Source organism: Staurois parvus, unplaced genomic scaffold (genome assembly GCF_062004578.1).
Source record: "Staurois parvus isolate SC_StPar_1 unplaced genomic scaffold, SC_StPar_1.0 ptg000721l, whole genome shotgun sequence".
Taxonomy (NCBI): Eukaryota; Metazoa; Chordata; class Amphibia; order Anura; family Ranidae; genus Staurois; species Staurois parvus.
The window spans coordinates 2,669,933-2,689,069 of NW_028318517.1; the positions used below are offsets into that span (position 1 = coordinate 2,669,933).

The window sequence follows — 19,137 nt, forward strand, 5'->3', positions numbered from 1 at the left end:
CAGATTATCCAGTATATTCTGTTGCTCACGTTTGGATTGTGTAACACTCGCCTGCATGGCTTGAACTTCATCCTCTAAGTCGGAAAGGCGATGTTCAGCTTCTGTTATGTGTTTGGCGTTGTCCCCCAGGTCACTTCTAAGCTGTTCTATGCCCTGTGTCACTGCTCTGTCTATTGCCTGAGTAATGGTGGGTAGCAGCAGAGAAGCCACAGCCTGTGCAGTCTTTTCATATTGGTCTGTGGGACTACTGACATCAGCATGTCCTGTTGATGGAGTGTGGGGCGGCTGTGCCTCTCTACTACCTGTTCCGGGGTCTGGCTCTGTGTCCATGTTATCCATCCTAGCAGTGGAGCTGCTGTCATTGTGGAAGTATTTATTTGAAGGTTTAATGCTGCTGCCAGCAGTGTGATCGGCGGCCATCTTGGATGCTGCAGGGGGAGACCTGTCCCTCAAGGCTCGAGGAGCGGGATCGGGACTGGGTGTCGCCGGTCTCATGTAACGATCCATGATGGATCAGGTAGGGTGTTTTCCAGGGGCACTCCCATGCCTTTTATCTCTGTGCTCTGGTGCAGGAGTCAGTATTTCTAAGCTTGTAAGCCCGGAGCAACAGGAAGCCATCCCTACCTCATGCGGCGCCAGAACCGGAAGTCATCAGCCTTCTTAAGGCTTTGCAGTATGCTCCTGGTTGTCCTGGCAACGTCAGGCGGCGTGCCTCATTGCCTGGGCAACGAGGCATGCCCCTTTGACACAGGCCACACTCTCAAGAGTGTGGCCTTTGTCTCAAGTGGGTGCAGGCGAGGGAAACCACGTGCCCGCACCTGCCGCGGGGGGCATGCGGCGTCAAGCCGGAGGCCCTGTCCTGGGACCTCCCGGTGGGAGATCACCCCTCTCCAGGCCATATGGCTAGGGGAGGTGTGAATCTCGCCACAGGGGTCATCTTCCTCCTGCCCGGCTGCGCCAGTTGGGGGTAAGATGACCAAGGCTGGGTGTGAGAAGAAACACTTCTCGTCCTGTGTGGTCCGGCTTCAAAGGGCAGTGACAGGATGAGAAGGGGGGTGTAGTGACACAGGACACAGAAGGAGGGGTGTGGGGAAAGCTTCTACAGGCACACCCCTGCACTATATACTCTATGTTGTACATTACATACTCCTGACCCCTGCACTATATACTCTATGTTGTAGATTACATACTCCTGACCCCTGCACTATACACTCTATGTTGTACATTACATACTCCTGACCCCTGCACTATATACTCTGTTGTACATTACATACTCCTGACCCCTGCACTATATACTCTATGTTGTACATTACATCCTCCTGACCCCTGCACTATATACTCTATGTTGTACATTGCATTCTCCTGACCCCTGCACTATATACTCTGTTGTACATTACATACTCCTGACCCCTGCACTATATACTCTATGCTGTACATTACATACTCCTGACCCCTGCACTATATACTCTATATTGTACATTACATACTCCTGACCCCTGCACTATATACTCTATGTTGTACTTTACATACTCCTGACCCCTGCACTATATACTCTATGTTGTGCATTACATACTCCTGACCTCTGCACTATATACTCTATGTTGTACATTCCATACTCCTGACCCCTGCACTATATACTCTATGTTGTACTTTACATAGTCCTGACTTCTGCTCTCCCCCCTCCCCCACTGCTATATATACACACATAATGTGGATTCTCTTTTGTTCCCCCATTTCCTACCAGCTGGACATTTTATATCGGATGATGTGATTGGAGCACAGACTTTTACATGGTGATAATAATGTGATCACATCCTCCAACTTTGGACCCTTAAACAGAAAGTGATATGAGGGAGGAGTCAATACCCCAATGATGGTGGTCTTCAGGATCAGTCCAGTCTTCATCTTGGTTGTTCTCCCCCATCCTCACTCTCTGACCTCTGGTGGGGCTCAGCCCCGCTGTTCTTCATGACTAAATCATGGACTAAATAAGGAAGTGCAGTACTTCTTGTGTTGGGAAGATGGCGATGAGTGATAGAGGGGGTGGGGACCCTCGTCCTATAATCCCCTCATCACTGTCCCTCCTATAAAAGACAGTTCTGGTTGTTTCCTCACTCTCTGACTAAGGTCCATGAATAAAGAAATGACCTGGTAGGAGATCAGAGGAGCCATTTCCTAGTTCCCTTGAGGGTGGAATTGTAAGCTCCTCAGAGCCCAAGCTGCCTGATGTGGGCGGAGTCCTGGTTTGGGGGAACCAATCAGCTGCTGTCTAGTAATCCTCTTTGTCTTTTAGTCCATAGCCGGGAGATGAGGAAAACCTCCGAGGATTGTCTCACTTTGTCTCCAGACTGGAAAGTAGAAGATGAGGACATCACACAGTATAGTCCAGGAGAAAACCCGGCTCTCTCCAATGTCCATCCGCCACCACCCAGTGTAGATGGACCATCGGATTCCTCGTATCCTGAGGAACCTCAGACTGTGCGGGTCCGGGCCGGCCTTCCAACAGGGAAGAGCTTCTCCTGTACTGAGTGGCAGAAGAGCTTCTGTTCTAAATTCCGTCTTAATCAGCATAAAAGATCTCATACGGGGGAGAAGCCATATTCCTGTCCTGAGTGCGGGAAATGTTTTTCACAGAAGTCCAATCTTTACACACATCAGAGATCTCACACAGGGGAAAAGCAGTATTCCTGTTCTGAGTGTGGGAAAGGGTTTTCAGACAAGTCTAGTCTTCATATACATCAGAGATCTCACACAGGGGAGAAGCCATATTCCTGTCCTGAGTGTGGGAAATGTTTTTCACAGAAGTCCAATCTTTACACACATCAGAGATCTCACACAGGGTTAAAGCCGTATTCCTGTTCTGAGTGTGGGAAATGTTTTTTAGTGAAGTCCTATCTTTCCACACATCAGAGATCTCACACGGGGGAGAAGCCGTATTCGTGTCCTGAGTGCAGGAAATGTTTTTCAGACAAGTCTAGTCTTCATACACATCAGAGATCTCACACAGGGGAGAAGCCATATTCCTGTCCTGAGTGTGGGAAATGTTTTTCACAGAAGTCCAATCTTTACACACATCAGAGATCTCACACAGGGGAAAAGCCGTATTCGTGTCCTGAGTGTGGGAAATGTTTTTCACATAAGTACCATCTTTCCACACATCAGAGATCGCACACAAAGGAGAAGCCATATTTATGTCCCGAGTGCGGGAAATGTTTTTCATAGAAGTCCAGTCTTTACACACATCAGAGAACTCACACGGGGGAGAAGCCTTATTCCTGTTCCGAGTGCAGGAAATGTTTTTCAGAGGAGTCCAGTCTTTATACACATCAGAGAACTCACACAGGGGAGAAGCCATTTTCCTGTCCTGAGTGCGGGAAATGTTTTGCACATATGTCAAATCTTTCCAGTCATCAGAGATCTCACACGGGGGAGAAGCCATATTCCTGTCCTGAGTGCAGAAAATGTTATTCACAGAAGTCCCATCTTTCCAGACATCAGAGATCTCACGCAGGGGAGAAGCCACTTTCCTGTCCTGAGTGAGGGGAATGTTTGTCACTGAAGTCCTGTCTTCCTGTACATCAGGGATCCCACACAACCCTGGAGGTGTATTAGTGCCTTGAGTGCGGGAAATGTCTTCTAGATGAATGTTGCTGGACATCCCAGCTCTCATGTGGGGAAGAAGCACACCCTGATATACACCTCAGATATACTCCATGGCTGATCATCATGGAAGAAACAGTTCATAAGGAGATCAGAGGTCCCCAAAGACATGGATGAAGTGTGGGATCGGGTTGGTCATTGATGGTAGGAGAAGAATAAAAATGGAGTTCTGACCTGTGATTGGCTGAGTACATTTTGTGGCGGGAGGTTTCACAAATACTTGGATGTTTATGGAGAACAATGTTGAACGGATGTGACCAGCATTCTTCAGCTGGGAGGAGTTTTGGCCATATTTTATTTCTTATGATCATTGGCTCCATCTAGTGGCCATAATATCATATTGGCTAGTTTTACTGATGGAGATATTTCAGAAAAACCACCTCATTGTGGCCACTAGATGGAGCCGGCGATCATAGGAAATCACTGTGTTACTTAATATAGGGCCAGATGTTGTCACAGCTGGAGGAATGATTGTCTCATTGGTCCAATGAATGTTCTATAAATAGAGCCCTTGGTTTCCTTCATCAGACACAGCTCCATACTAATCCCTGAGGTCACACTCCCGCACTCTGAGGTCACGCTCCCGCACTCTGAGTCCTGGACACACTGAAGGAGATCAGGGAAAGTGGATGGAGTCCTTGTAAAACAACACATTCTGTTAAACAGAGAAATGAAAGCAAAACATTTGTGTATATATATATATATATATATATACAGTGGGGATCGAAAGTTTGGGCACCCCAGCTAAAAATATGTATTAATGTGCATAAAGAAGCCAAGGAAAGATGGAAAAATCTCCAAAAGGCATCAAATTACAGATTAGACATTCTTATAATATGTCAACAAAAGTTAGATTTTATTTCCATCATTTACACTTTCAAAATAACAGAAAACAAAAAAATGGCGTCTGCAAAAGTTTGGGCACCCTGCAGAATTTATAGCATGCACTGCCCCCTTTGCAAAGCTGAGACCTGCCAGTGTCATGGATTGTTCTCAATCATTGTCTGGGAAGACCAGGTGATGTCAATCTCAAAGGTTTTAAATGCCCAGACTGATCTGACCTTGCCCCAACAATCAGCACCATGGGTTCTTCTAAGCAGTTGTCTAGAAAACTGAAACTGAAAATAGTTGACGCTCACAAAGCTGGAGAAGGCTATAAGAAGATAGCAAAGCGTTTTCAGATGTCAATATCTTCTGTTCGGAATGTAATTAAGAAGTGGCAGTCATCAGGAACAGTGGAAGTTAAAGCAAGATCTGGAAGACCAAGAAAAATATCAGACAGAACAGCTCGCAGGATTGTGAGAAAAACAATTCAAAACCCACGTTTGACTGCACGATCCCTCCAGAAAGATCTGGCAGACACTGGAGTTGTGGTCACTATTCCACTATAAAGAGATACTTGTACAAATATGGTCTTCATGGAAGAGTCATCAGAAGAAAACCTCTTCTACGTCCTCACCACAAAAATCATCATTTGAACTTTGCAAATGAACATATAGACAAGCCTGATGCATTTTGGAAACAAGTTCTGTGGACCGATGAGGTTAAAATTGAACTTTTTGGCCGGAATGAGCAAAGGTATGTTTGGAGAAGAAGGGGCACAGAATTTAATGAAAAGAACCTCTGTCCAACTGTTAAGCATGGGGTTGGATCAATCATGCTTTGGGGTTGTGTTGCAGCCAGTGGCACAGGGAACATCTCACGAGTAGAAGGAAAAATGGATTCAATAAAATTTCAGCAAATTTTGGATGGTAACTTGATGCCATCTGTGAAAAAGCTGAAGTTAAAGAGAGGATGGCTTCTACAAATGGATAATGATCCTAAACACACCTCTCAATCCACGGGGGATTACATCAAGAGGCGTAAACTGAAGGTTTTGCCATGGCCTTCACAATCTCCTGACCTCAACATCATTGAAAATCTATGGATAGACCTTAAAAGAGCCGTGCGTGACAGACAGCCCAGAAATCTCAAAGAACTGGAAGACTTTTGTAAGGAAGAATGGGCAAAGATACCTCAAACAAGAATTGAAAGACTCTTGGCTGGCTACAAAAAGCGTTTACAAGCTGTGATACTTGCCAAAGGGGGCAGTACAAGATATTAACTCTGCAGGGGGCCCAAACTTTTGCGGACGCCATTTTTTTGTTTTCTGTTATTTTGAAAGTGTAAATGATGGAAATAAAATCTAACTTTTGTTGACATATTATAAGAATGTCTAATCTGTAATTTGATGCCTTTTGGAGATTTTTCCATCTTTCCTTGGCTTCTTTATGCACATTAATACACATTTTTAGCTGGGGTGCCCAAACTTTCGATCCCCACTGTATATATTATAAATGATTTCCTCCTTTTCCTATAAGTGATCACATGACCTCTGTTCTCAGCTGCATAGAGAACTGGGGAGGAGAAACAGTAGCTCACTTGTCTTCTGTTCACTGGTCTTCCCAGTGAATAGCTGTGCAGGGAGGGGGGATCTCAGGACAAGTCTGATGATTAGAGGAGAGCAGACTGAGCTCCCAGCACAGCTAGAGCACTGACCACACTGAGCTCTCATGCCTAGTGTGGTCAGTTTTAATAGGAAGTCAAAGGGACTGGCAGGATCACCGGGGATCTCACACAAAGGAAGCAATACAGAGAGAGGAGGAGACGTCTTCATACCAGGACATGGGACATCCGGCACAGATCAGGAATAGGACATGTTGGAGGAACATATTATTTGAAGGAGAAGTTCAGGCAAAGCTCTTTTGTCTGTACTTCTCCTGTGGATCAGAGGAGTGCAGTTCATTCTGAACTCCTGTGACCCATTTTCAGGTGAAGCCCGCTGTCAGCTGATGTCACTCAGCTGGTCCAGGCTGGAGAAAGATCCCGACATCAGAGTCTGGACCAGCCGCTCCCTCCCCCTCCACAGCCCAGTGAGTGTGGGGGGGCAGGGCAGAGAGCGGTGACTGACAGTCATCACTCTCTGCTCAGAATGGCTGTGAGAACTCATGGTCAGCAATGGATAGACTCTTTGGCCTCTCTGCTGCTTTCACCTGGTGGTCTGTCCTGCAAATAGTTTTCTCTGTTCCCCATCACACAAGTTCTCTGGCACATGTAGCGGTTGGCCATTATCTGCTAACCATTTGGCTGTCCCAAGGGAGCTTAGAATTCTCAGTGGACTCTGTGGGCAAGGCTAACGTTCCCCAATATGGGAACACACAATATTGCAGCTTGTTTTCTAAGTGTCGGCTAGCTTTTGTCTTTTTGGGGTGCTGATTTTGGCCAAGACTCCTGCATGGAACACTCACCCCCCCAGAGACTGACACTGCTGTCCAAATATGTTCCCTGTGCTACTTCATTGACACACACTATACAAGAAGTGTGTAATATCCAGGACACCAGGCGTGACACCAGGACACAACTTACACACAGTAAGCCTGCCAAGGAATGCTAGAGACACAGAAAAGTTGGGAGAATAAGAAGAAGGCCTTCTGTTGTTTGGACTATCATTATGCTGGACTAACTGGACCCAGACTAAGTTTGCTTTACACCCCGTGTAACATCTTGCCCCGAGATTGGTTGGGGAGCATAGGATCTTTAGCTGCCTGATTCTAGACGTGTGTGCCTATGGAATTTATGTGCTCAGTGGACACTTGTTCCTCACTTCATTCCCTCCCCACCTCTTGTTGCCAAAACACTGACATGTGAATGAGCAACAAGTTGGATCCAAGTGGTATGTGTGGAGCAGATAGACAATTTGCCCATTAGGGCCCCTTCTTTTCTGGGGGACATTGCATGTAACTGGTCTCATCCATAACTGATAGTCCTTCCAAGAGCAGCTTTCAAGTCATGTGACTTCTGTGTAATGCCAATCCCAACTAGAGATGAGGTGATGGGAGACATCTTGACAGAGTTGGGCCACAGGATCCCCCCCCCCCACATTGTCTACTTGGCTGCACCCCCCTTTTGGCAGTCTGCACAACTCCACTCCACCAAGCTATGTAGAAGTCCCTGGATGGAATGAAGAGCTACTCCAAACGTGAACAATGTAACGTGAATGGAGTGTTCTGTGTAAACTGTTGCAGCATTTCACAAGAGGAAGCAAACCAAGATTGGGAGTAGCTGCAGACAGCAAGCAGACAACTTCAATCTTTATGTATCCCAGCTTAGGATTGAAGGAGCTGGTTTACCTCTCGGAAACATGCAATCCTATCTGCTACAGTCCTAAAGCTGGACTTGCCAGAAAACACTTCGTTTGGACATTACCAGAAATTCCAGGTAAGCAAGATTGTCCAGTGCAGCTGGAGCTAGCAGAGTCCTGCAATGCTTTAGGGACATGCAGATCAGCTCCAACTGCAATGAAGAAGATTGCCGACCTGCAAAGGCTGAAGAAGACACAACACAGGGCACTGTCCAAGAGAAATAGAACATTTATTACCAACAATCAATAGAAAACTATAAAACATCATAAAACATTGTAACTAAACTAAAATTGCTGCCTGAAATAGTCTCCAAGGCTGGGCTGGTCCTCGTCTGGTTCCACCTCCAGGGCTTGCTCCAGGGCCTGGATCCAGCGGCACATCCAGCCCAGGAGGCCACGAATGTCAGGATCGGGGAACAATGTAGAAAAAGCCAAACAAAATGTATTATCTGTAATAAAAAAGGAGACAGACTTGCTTCACACAACAACAGCATGCAATGCTTGTCTACCTTTGTCCATTATCCTGAAAGCACTCTATGCTGTTGTCACCTCATAATTGGAACACAGAACTTACATTTCTTGCCTGGATGATATCATGGCCCAAGGAGTGAGCTTGGAATCCTTAGTCCTAGATTACCCGCTTCCCACCCACAATGTACTGTGGCCAGGTGGCAGCTACAGGCAAAGCAATGTACTTGTACGTCACTCTGGCTGTACTAACACAGGAGGCACATCACACACCCGAGCCGACACACAGCGCTCCCCTCCCCCCCGACTGCTGTGTCTGGTGGATACAGCGGAATGAAGATCCCAGTGATTGTGACCCGGTGATCATGTGATCTCTAGGTGATCCCAATGTAAGCAGTTATTATGAATCAATCTCATTCATAACAGCTCTGCTTCTCCTCCTAGTGAGCTATGATTGGCCCACAGCTGTCACATGATACATGGGGCCAATCACAGCACCCTGTACCATGTGACCAGCTCCAGCCAATCAGAGATCACTATCTTGAGCTGTCAAAAATCTAACTCACTGATGACAGTTGATGAATGAGTTCGGTTCTGACAGCAAGCTTTGCATTGCAGGAGAAATGACCGTTATTTCTACTGCAAAGCAAAGTGTGGAAACAAAATCCCTGATCACCCCCCTCCCCCCACAGTAGTACAATGGTTACTATGGTAACATCCTACTATTCTGATAAAAGTATTAAATAAAAAAAAGTGAAATATCATACTGAGAATTTTGGTTTTTAATTTTTTTAAGATTTTTTTTTTTTCTAACTACTTGCCAACCACTTACCTGCATTTTGTGGGTGAGCAGCAGCTCTTGGCAAAGTGGCGTAATCTGTATCACTTCCTGTTTTGGGGTGTCAACGCACCTGCACCCCCCCACTGCCCCCCCGGTTGGTCCAGGGAGAGAAGAGAGAACACGGCACCGAGTAAAAGCACCACTACATTGTACACACACAGGTTAGATTAGCACATTTAACCCTTTGATGGCCCCGTCACCCAGCCAGTGCCATTAGTACAGTGTCAGTATATAGAATGTATCACTGATCTCTGTATTCCTGCCACTAGTGACATCACATAGTGTCAGGGTCAGTAAGCCCCTCCCAGCCAGGGTCAGCTGGCGTTAGATTGGCCGCACACTGTCGCACTCACGCTATAGGTCGCTGATCACCGCCATTACTAGTATAGTGTTTGTACGGATCAATATATTGATCATGAACAGAACTATACTAGTGCCGGCTTTGTATAGTGTCCCCAATACTCAGTGTTAGCCGGATCGGCCCGGTCACTGCCAGCACTAGTGTTCAGCCCCTCCACTGTTCTTCACAGAAGATTTGTACCAATTGTGGGCCAAGGCAATTTATACACCACAATACATGGCCGCCCCCCAAATTCAGCTCTTGTCACACAATTCACATGGAACTCTATCACCGTTTATGAAATTAAAACTTATTGGGCCGAACCCCCAACATGGACATTACAGAAAAGAATGAATTGCAGTCATATTGGTCCGCAGACCCGATTCATCGTATGTCCGTGTTCTCTGCTGGTACATATATGTCCAACATGGACCAGCAATGTACAGGAACGTCGCTGGACTTGGAGTGGTTATACCGGGAGGATGCTTGCAGCTACAGGCACCATTCTAGTGCTGGTTTATTAGCTGGTGGGCGGCTTTCATGTAAAAGTAATCCTAGTGGCCAATTAGCTGCAGAATTGTTTTTACAAACAGCGAGATGGGACATCATTATAAATGATTTCCTATAGCAGCAAATCTGATGAGATGAATGAAGTGGGTGTAAAGTGGAAGCAGTGGATCTGCAGAGAGCAGCATCTTGAGCACAAAGCACTTTATGTTGTGGATGGATTTGCACACGGTTCAGTTTCCTTCATTTATTGATAAACCCCATAAGACCAATGAAGTGGGTGTAAAGTGGAAGCAGTGGATGTGCAGGGAGCAGCATCTTGAGCACAAAGCACTTTATGTTGTGGATGTTGGGGGGAATTATACCTCAGCCTGAAGTGGGGCTTTAATAAAATGGAGACCTGAATGGAGAGCTGAGGAGGATTCTGGGAATATCATTTGATGTGACTATTTGTGTTCAGATGTAGAGTTTTCCTCCTGTGAAGTCTGGAGATCATATGACATCACATTGCCTCCACCTCCCTCCCTGATAGAAGAGAGAAAGAAGAAGAAGATTCTAGAAGTCACCAGAGAGATCACTGAGCTGCTGACAGGAGAGGTGAGCGGTGCCGGGAATTCTGGGACATTCTCCAGTAACAGACAAGGGATGTGTCTGGATGGTGACTGTATCATTGTGTGTGTCAGGTTCCTATAAGGTGTCAGGGTGTCACTGTCTATTTCTCCATGGAGGAGTGGGAGTATTTAGAAGGACACAAGGATCTCTACAAGGACGTCATGATGGACAATCAGCCGCCCCTCACATCACCGGGTAAGAGGAGACTTTATTGTAAAGGAGAGAGCAGTACGGAGGATCCACCTAGATCCCCCATCATCTGATAAACACATAGAAACAATGGATTCAGTCAGTGTGTGTGTTTCCTACAGATGGATCCAGTCATGGGAACCCACCAGAGAGATGTCCCCGTCCTCTGTATTCCCGGGATTCCACACAGGAAGGTCGCACCATCCCTCACCATCATCAGGTAGATGATGACAATTATTGGTAGTTGTGATTTATACACAGCATGTTTGTTACAATGAATGTTTTATTATATCTTTCAGAGTGGAATCCTCGGGGATGATAATATTGATGTTAAAGAAGAGTATAAAGAGGAGGATGAGGAGTATGGAGTGATGGAGGAGTTTTCAGAAGGACACAAGGATATGATGGAGCCACCTAATACCAGGAACCCACCAGAGAGATGTCCCCGTCCTCTGTATTCCCGGGATTCCACACAGGAAGGTCACACCATCCCTCACTATTACAAGGTTGGTGGGATGGAGAATCTAGAACATGGACTTGTAGAGACAATGTGTGGAGTTTTTATGTGACCTTATATTTTACAGATGACATTTTCTCTCATTTCCTTGATTTAGAGTGGAGATCCAATCGATATAGAATTTGAGGTGAAAGCAGAAGAAGAAGAGACGTATGTGAGGGATGATCAGCAGTCTATGGAGGAGGATGGAATAACGGGGACATTTATAGAGGAGGACACTCCTACAGAGATCAGCACAGGTGGGTCATGAACACTAAATCCATTCCTCCACCCATACTGCTCACTGATTGGTCCAGAGTAGGGCGGGGACTGGGTGATATCAGCCTGTAATCCCCTGGTCACTTTCCTGAGCTGTGTTCCCCGTCCTGTATTCCTGGATTTCTCTCGGATAATCTTCCTTCTCTGTGCTGCAGACACAATTTATGTATCTAGACTGGATTTATGGAGGTTCTGGGGTTCAGCTGGCAGCAAAATGTTCATTTTCACCATAGATGTTACTAGACCTAGACACCTGGGGTGTGTGTGTGTCTTGGGTCTTCTGTCCCATGTCTGGGTCAGTAAGATCTCAGGCAGAACATTTCTCCCAGGGTTACTTGCTCTGTAGTCTGCTGGCTGTGCCGGGTGGAGGGATATGTCTGTATAGTCATCTAACCAAATCCTGGCCCTCCACCACCTCCCTCACCCACACAACACCCTCCCACCTCCACATCCTGCCGCAACCCCCGCAACTTAGTATCTGTCCCCCGCTCCCTAAAATCTCCCCCCCCCATTTTCATGTGCACTCCTGAACGCCCGATCGGTGTGCAACAATCTTACCGCCATCCACGACCTCTTTTTTTCCTGCTCCTTCAACCTCCTAGCGATTACGGAAACCTGGATCCAGCCCACTGACTCTACCTCCCCTGCTGCACTTTCCTATGGAGGTCTCACCTGGACCCACTCACCCAGGCCCAACGGTCGTAAAGGTGGTGGGGTTGGTCTGCTCCTGTCATTGCAGAGCACCTTCTGAGTCCTCCCAAACCCCCCCTCCCTATCCTTCTCCTCCTTCGAGGCCCACTGCGTCTGACTATTCTCCCCAACCCCCCTGAAGATTGCTGTGATATACCGGCCTCCTGGATCCATACCCCGCTTCCTGGATGACTTTTCCTCCTGGCTACCCTTCTTCCTCTCCTCTGAGTTACCCACCATCATCCTTGGGGATTTCAACATCCCTGTCAACCTCGACAACCCAGACACAGCCCGTCTCCTCCACTTAACCTCCTCCTTTGCACTTGCACAGTGCATACAATCCACCACCCACTCCAACGGTAATATCCTTGATCTTGTCTTCTCCAACCGCTGCGCTCCCCACAACCTCTCTAACACCCCCTTCCCTCTCTCTGACCACAACCTGATTACCTTCTCTATCTCCTCGTCCTCCTACGCCTACCCCTCCAAATGTCACACTACTACCAGCCGTAACCTCCGCAACCTTAACCATGCCCCCCTCCACTCTGCAGCTGATCAACTCCATGACAGCATCCTCCCCCTGTCCTGCCCCGACTTGGCTATGACCGCCTACAACAATGCGCTCTCAACAGCCCTTGACTCACTAGCGCCTTTAACCACACGCAACATCAGACCCCGACCGCTCCAGCCCTGGCAGACTGATCACACCAAAACCCTCAAACGACACAGTCGTGCCCTGGAGCGACTATGGCGCAAAACCAAATCCCAACAAGCCTTCACCCGCTACAAATCTGCCTTCCACACCTACACCTCCTCCCTCCATGCTGCCAAACAGGCCTACTTCTTGACCCTCATCAAGGCCCTCTCCTCCAATCCTCGCCGACTCTTCTCCACCTTCAACTCTCTACTCTCACCACCCCCACCTCCACCCAGCACCTCACTCACCGCCCTTGAGATTGCCAATCACTTCAAAAACAAGATTGACACAATTCGCAAGGACATCGCCGCAACTCACATGCCCCCTCAACCCGTCCCCTCTCACACAGCTACCCCCTCATCCGCCCTCCCCCTCGACATAACCCGCAGGGACTTCGTCGCTGCTCAAATTCCCTCCAACCCGTTCCCCCTCACTCAGCTACCCCCTCATCACCCCTCTCCCATGGCCCCACCACTGCTCTGACCTCCACTTCCACCTCACCCTACATTCCTCATACTGAAGCCCCCCCAACACTTCACACCTTTGACCTTACTACCACCGAGGAAGTCTCCTAGATCCACTCTGATGCCCGCCTCACCACCTGCCCCCTCGACCCTATCCCCTCACAATTCCTTCGACCTCCCTCCCCCTCCATCCTACGCTCCCTCACCCACATCTTCAATCTCTCCCTCTCCTCCGGCACTTTCCCCTCCCCTCTGAAACATGCACACATCACCCCCATACTTAAAAAGCCCTCCCTGGACCCTAATGACCCGAACAACCTCAGACCCATCTCCCTGCTCCCATTTATATCCAAACTCCTCGAGCGCCTCGTCTACACCCGCCTAAGCTCTCACCTGAACGACAACCACCTCCTCGATCCCCTACAGTCCGGCTTCCGTCCCCTACACTCCACCGAAACTGCCTTACTCAAACTCTCCAACGACCTGCTAACCGCCAAAGCTAATGGCCACTATTCAGTGCTCCTACTCCTTGACCTCTCTGCGGCCTTTGACACAGTCGACCACCCCCTCCTCCTCAAAAAAACTACACTCCCTCGGCCTCAGAGATTCTGCTCTCTCCTGGCTCTCATCCTACCTGTCACAACACTCTTTCAGCGTTACCTATAATGCTACCACCTCCCCCTCACTCCCCCTCTCTGTTGGGGTCCCTCAAGGCTCCGTCCTCGGGCCCCTTCTCTTCTCCATCTACACTTCCTCCCTTGGCCAACTCATACACTCTCACGGCTTCAACTACCACCTCTATGCCGACGACACACAAATCTATCTCTCAACCCCCCACCTCACCCCCTCGGTCTCCGCTCAAATCACACACCTACTGAGCGACATATCAGACTGGATGTCGCTCTACTTCCTTAAACTGAACCTCTCCAAAACCGAGTTTCTTGTCTTCCCCCCAGCCTGGACCCCACCCCCCATTGACTTCTCCATCACATCCAACAACGCTACCATCAAACCTGCCCCGCAGGCCAAAGTACTTGGTGTCATTCTGGACTCCAACCTATCCTTCCAGCCCCAAGTCCAATCTTTAACAAGCTCGTGCAGACTCCACCTCCGCAACATGCAGACTCCACCTCCGCAACATGCAGACTCCACCTCCGCAACATCGCCAAAATCCGCACGTTCCTAACCCCAGAAACCATTAAACAGCTCATCCACTCCCTCATCATATCACGACTCGACTACTGCAACTCCCTCCTCACTGGCCTGCCTCACAACAGGCTATCCCCGCTTCAGTCCTGATTACGGCTGCCAGACTCATTCACCTTTCCAATCCCTCCACTGACCTCTACCCCCCCTCTGCCAATCCCTCCACTGGCTTCCGATTGCGCAACGGATCAAATTCAAAATCCTAACACTGACGTACAAAGCTGTCCACCATACTGCCCCGAACTACATCACTGACCTAATATCCAAGTACCGCCCAGCACGCACACTCCGCTCCTCACAAGACCCCCTTCTCTCTAGTTCCTTGGTCTCCTCCTCCCATGCCCGCCTCCAGGACTTCTCCAGGGTGTCACCCATCCTCTGGAACTCCCTGCCCCAACCCATCAGATTATCACCTACTCTCCTCTCCTTTAGGCGCACCCTGAAAACCCATCTCTTCAGGGAAGCCTACCCCACCCCCTGCTAACTTGACCGACCTCCTCCACTCTTCCTACCACTCCATCCCCCACAGCTATCTCCTCCTGTACCACCACCCCCTCCCTCCTAGATTGTAAGCTCCAAGGAGCCGGGCCCTCGATCCCCTCATGTATCACATTGTATTGGTATTGTTCTGTCACATGTTCTGTCCCCCTCTGTAATGTACAGCGCTGAGTGAACTATTGGCGCTTTATAAATACTGTATAATAATAATAATAGTCTCAGACCCAAGTCACTGAGTGCAGTCTCAGGAGATGGGAGGCAGCGGTGTGGGATCTCTGCAACTTGTCTACAGTAAACATTTAATGTTCCACTGATTACTGAATACAATATTATGAGTCCTGACCCTTACACTGTATAATTTATATTGTACATTACATACTCCTGACCCCTGCACTATATACTGTATGTTGTACATTACATACTCCTGACCCCTGCACTATATACTCTATGTTGTACATTACATACTCCTGACCCCTGCACTATATACTCTATGTTGTACATTACATACTCCTGACCCCTGCACTATATACTCTATGTTGTACATTACATACTCCTGACCCCTGCACTATATACTCTATGTTGTACATTACATACTCCTGACCCCTGCACTATATACTCTATGTTGTACATTACATACTCCTGACCCCTGCACTATATACTCTGTTGTACATTACATACTCCTGACCCCTGCACTATATACTCTGTGTTGTACATTACATACTCCTGACCCCTGCACTATATACTCTGTGTTGTACATTACATACTCCTGACCCCTGCACTATATACTCCGTGTTGTACACTACATACTCCTGACCCCTGCACTATATACTCCGTGTTGTACACTACATACTCCTGACCCCTGCACTATATACTCCGTGTTGTACATTCCATACTCCTGACCCCTGCACTATATACTCTGTTGTACATTACACACTCCTGACCCCTGCACTATATACTCTGTGTTGTACATTCCATACTTCTGGCCCCTGCACTATATACTCCGTGTTGTACATTACATACTTCTGACCCCTGCACTATATACTCCGTGTTGTACATTACATACTCCTGACCCCTGCACTATATACTCTATGTTGTACATTACATACTCCTGACCCCTGCACTATATACTCTGTGTTGTACATTACATCCTCCTGACCCCTGCACTATATACTCTATGTTGTACATTACATACTCCTGACCCCTGCACTATATACTCTATGTTGTACATTACATACTCCTGACCCCTGCACTATATACCCTGTTGTACATTACATACTCCTGACTTTTGCTCCCCCCTCCCCCCACTGCTTCTCTTTTGTTACACCCATTTCCTCCCAGCTGGACATTTAAATCGGATGATGTGATTGGAGCACAGACTGTTACATGGTGATAATAATGTGATAACATCCTCCAACTTTGGACCCTTAAACAGAAAGTGATAATGAGGGAGGAGTCAATACCCCAATGATGGTGGTCTTCAGGATCAGTCCAGTCTTCATCTTGGTTGTTCTCCCCCCATCCTCACTCTCTGACCGCTGGTGGGGCTCAGCCCCGATGTTCTTCATGACTAAATCATGGACTAAATAAGGAAGTGCAGTACTTCTTGTGTTGGGAAGATGGCGATGAGTGATAGAGGGGGTGGGGACCCTCGTCCTATAGTCCCCTCATCACTGTCCCTCCTATAAAAGACAGTTCTGGTTGTTTCCTCACTCTCTGACTAAGGTCCATGAATAAAGAAATGACCTGGTAGGAGATCAGAGGAGCCATTTCCTAGTTCCCTTGAGGGTGGAATTGTAAGCTCCTCAGAGACCAAGCTGCCTGATGTGGGCGGAGTCCTGGTTTGGGGGAACCAATCAGCTCCTGTCTAGTAATCCTCTTTGTCTTTGTATTTTAGTCCATGGCCGGGAGATGAGGAAAACCTCTGAGGATTGTCTCACTTTGTCTCCAGACTGGAAAGTAGAAGATGAGGACATCACACAGTATAGTCCAGGAGAAAACCCGGCTCCCTCCAATGTCCATCCGGCACCACCCAGTGTAGATGGACCATCGGATTCCTCGTATCCTGAGGAACCTCAGACTGTGCGGGACCGGGCTAGCCTTCCAACAGGGAAGAGCTTCTCCTGTACTGAGTGCGGGAAATGTTTCCGTTATAAATCCTATCTTAATAGGCATCAAAGATCTCACACGGGGGAAAAGCCGTATTCCTGTCCTGAGTGCGGGAAATGTTACCATTGTAAATCCAAACTTAATGTGCATAAAAGAACTCACACGGGGGAGATGCCATATTCTTGTACTGTGTGCGGGAAATGCTTTTCAGTCAAGTCCACTCTTTACATACATCAAAGATCTCACACAGGGGAGAAGTCATATTCATGTCCTGAGTGCGGGAAATGTTTTTCACAGTTGTTCGATCTTTACATACATCAGAGAACTCACACGGGGGAGAAGCCTTATTCCTGTCCTGAGTGCGGGAAATGTTTTTCACAGAAGTCCAGTCTTAACAAACATCAGAGATCTCACACAGGGGAGAAGCCGTATTCCTGTCCTGAGTGCGGGAAATGTTTTTCACTGAAGTCCAATTTTTACAGACATCAGAGAACTCACACGGGGGAGAAGCCGTATTCCTGTGCTGAGTGCGAGAAATGTTTTTCAGAGAAGTCCGATCTTCACAAACATCAGAGATCTCACACAGGAGAGAAGCCGTATTCCTGTCCTGAGTGCGGGAAATGTTTTTCACAGAAGTCCCATATTTCCAGCCATCAGAGATGTCATACGGGGGAGAAGCCTTATTCTTGTCCTGAGTGCAAGAACTGTTTTTCAGACAAGTCCAGTCTTCATAAACATCAGAGATCTCACACGGGGGAGAAGCCTTATTCCTGTTCTGAGTGTGGGAAATGTTTTGTACAAAAATCAAAACTTGAAACACATCAGAGATCTCACACGGGGGAGAGGCCATATTCTTGTCCTGAGTGTGGGAAATGTTTTTCACAGAAGTCCATTCTTTACACACATCAAAGATCTCACATGGAGGAGAAACCGTATTCCTGTCCTGAGTGTGGGAAATGTTTTTCAGACAAGTCAAACCTTTCCAGACATCAGCGATCTCACACAGGGGAGAGGCCGTATTCTTGTCCGGAGTGTGGGAAATGTTTTTCACAGAAGGCCCATCTTTACAAACATCAGAGATCTCACACGGGGGAGAAGCCACTTTCCTGTCCTGAGTGAGGGAAATGTTCCTCACTGAAGTCCTGTCTTCCTGTACATCAGGAGTCCCACACAACCCTGGAGGTGTATTAATGCCTTGAGTGCGGGAAATGTCTTCTAGATGAATGTTGCTGGACATCCCAGCTCTCATGTGGGGAAGAAGCACACCCTGATATACACCTCAGATATACACCATGGCTGATCTTCATCATGGAAGAAACAGTCCATAAGGAGATCAGAGGTCCCCAAAGACATGGATGAAGTGTGGGACCGGGTTGGCCAGTGATGGCAGGAGAATAAAAATGGAGTCCTGCCCTGTGATTGGCTGAGTACATTTTGTGGTGGGAGATTTCACAAACACTTATAGATCTATTAAATAAAAGTTTAATAAATGTGACCGGCATTCACCCGGCTGTGACATATTTTGGCCACATTTTATTTCATATGATCATTGGCTCCAAATAGGGACCATCATTTCATATTCTGTGACTTTTACTGATGGAGATATTTCAGGAAAATACTGCATTATGACCACTAGATGGAGCCGACAATCAAAGGAAATCACTGTGTTAAATCACATAGGTCCAGAATTTGTCATGTCTGGATTGACACTTGTCTCTTCCGTCCAATGAATGTTCTATAAGTGGAGCCCTTAGTTCCCTTCATCAGGCATGGATTCATCTCCATCACTGAGGTCATCCTCATCACTTGTGAGTACAGAACACACTGAAGGATAGAAGGTCATCCAAGCAGCAATAATAAACCAACCATTCATTTACAGCTGAAAATGTGCATTCCGCCATTAG

General features: G+C 47.5%; 1 pseudogene; it reads left to right on the plus strand.

The window, feature by feature from the left end:
• Window positions 1-2,235: 2,235 nt before the first annotated feature.
• LOC149445433 (uncharacterized) overlaps window positions 2,236-19,137 on the plus strand; it is a 52,768-nt pseudogene continuing 35,866 nt past the window's right edge.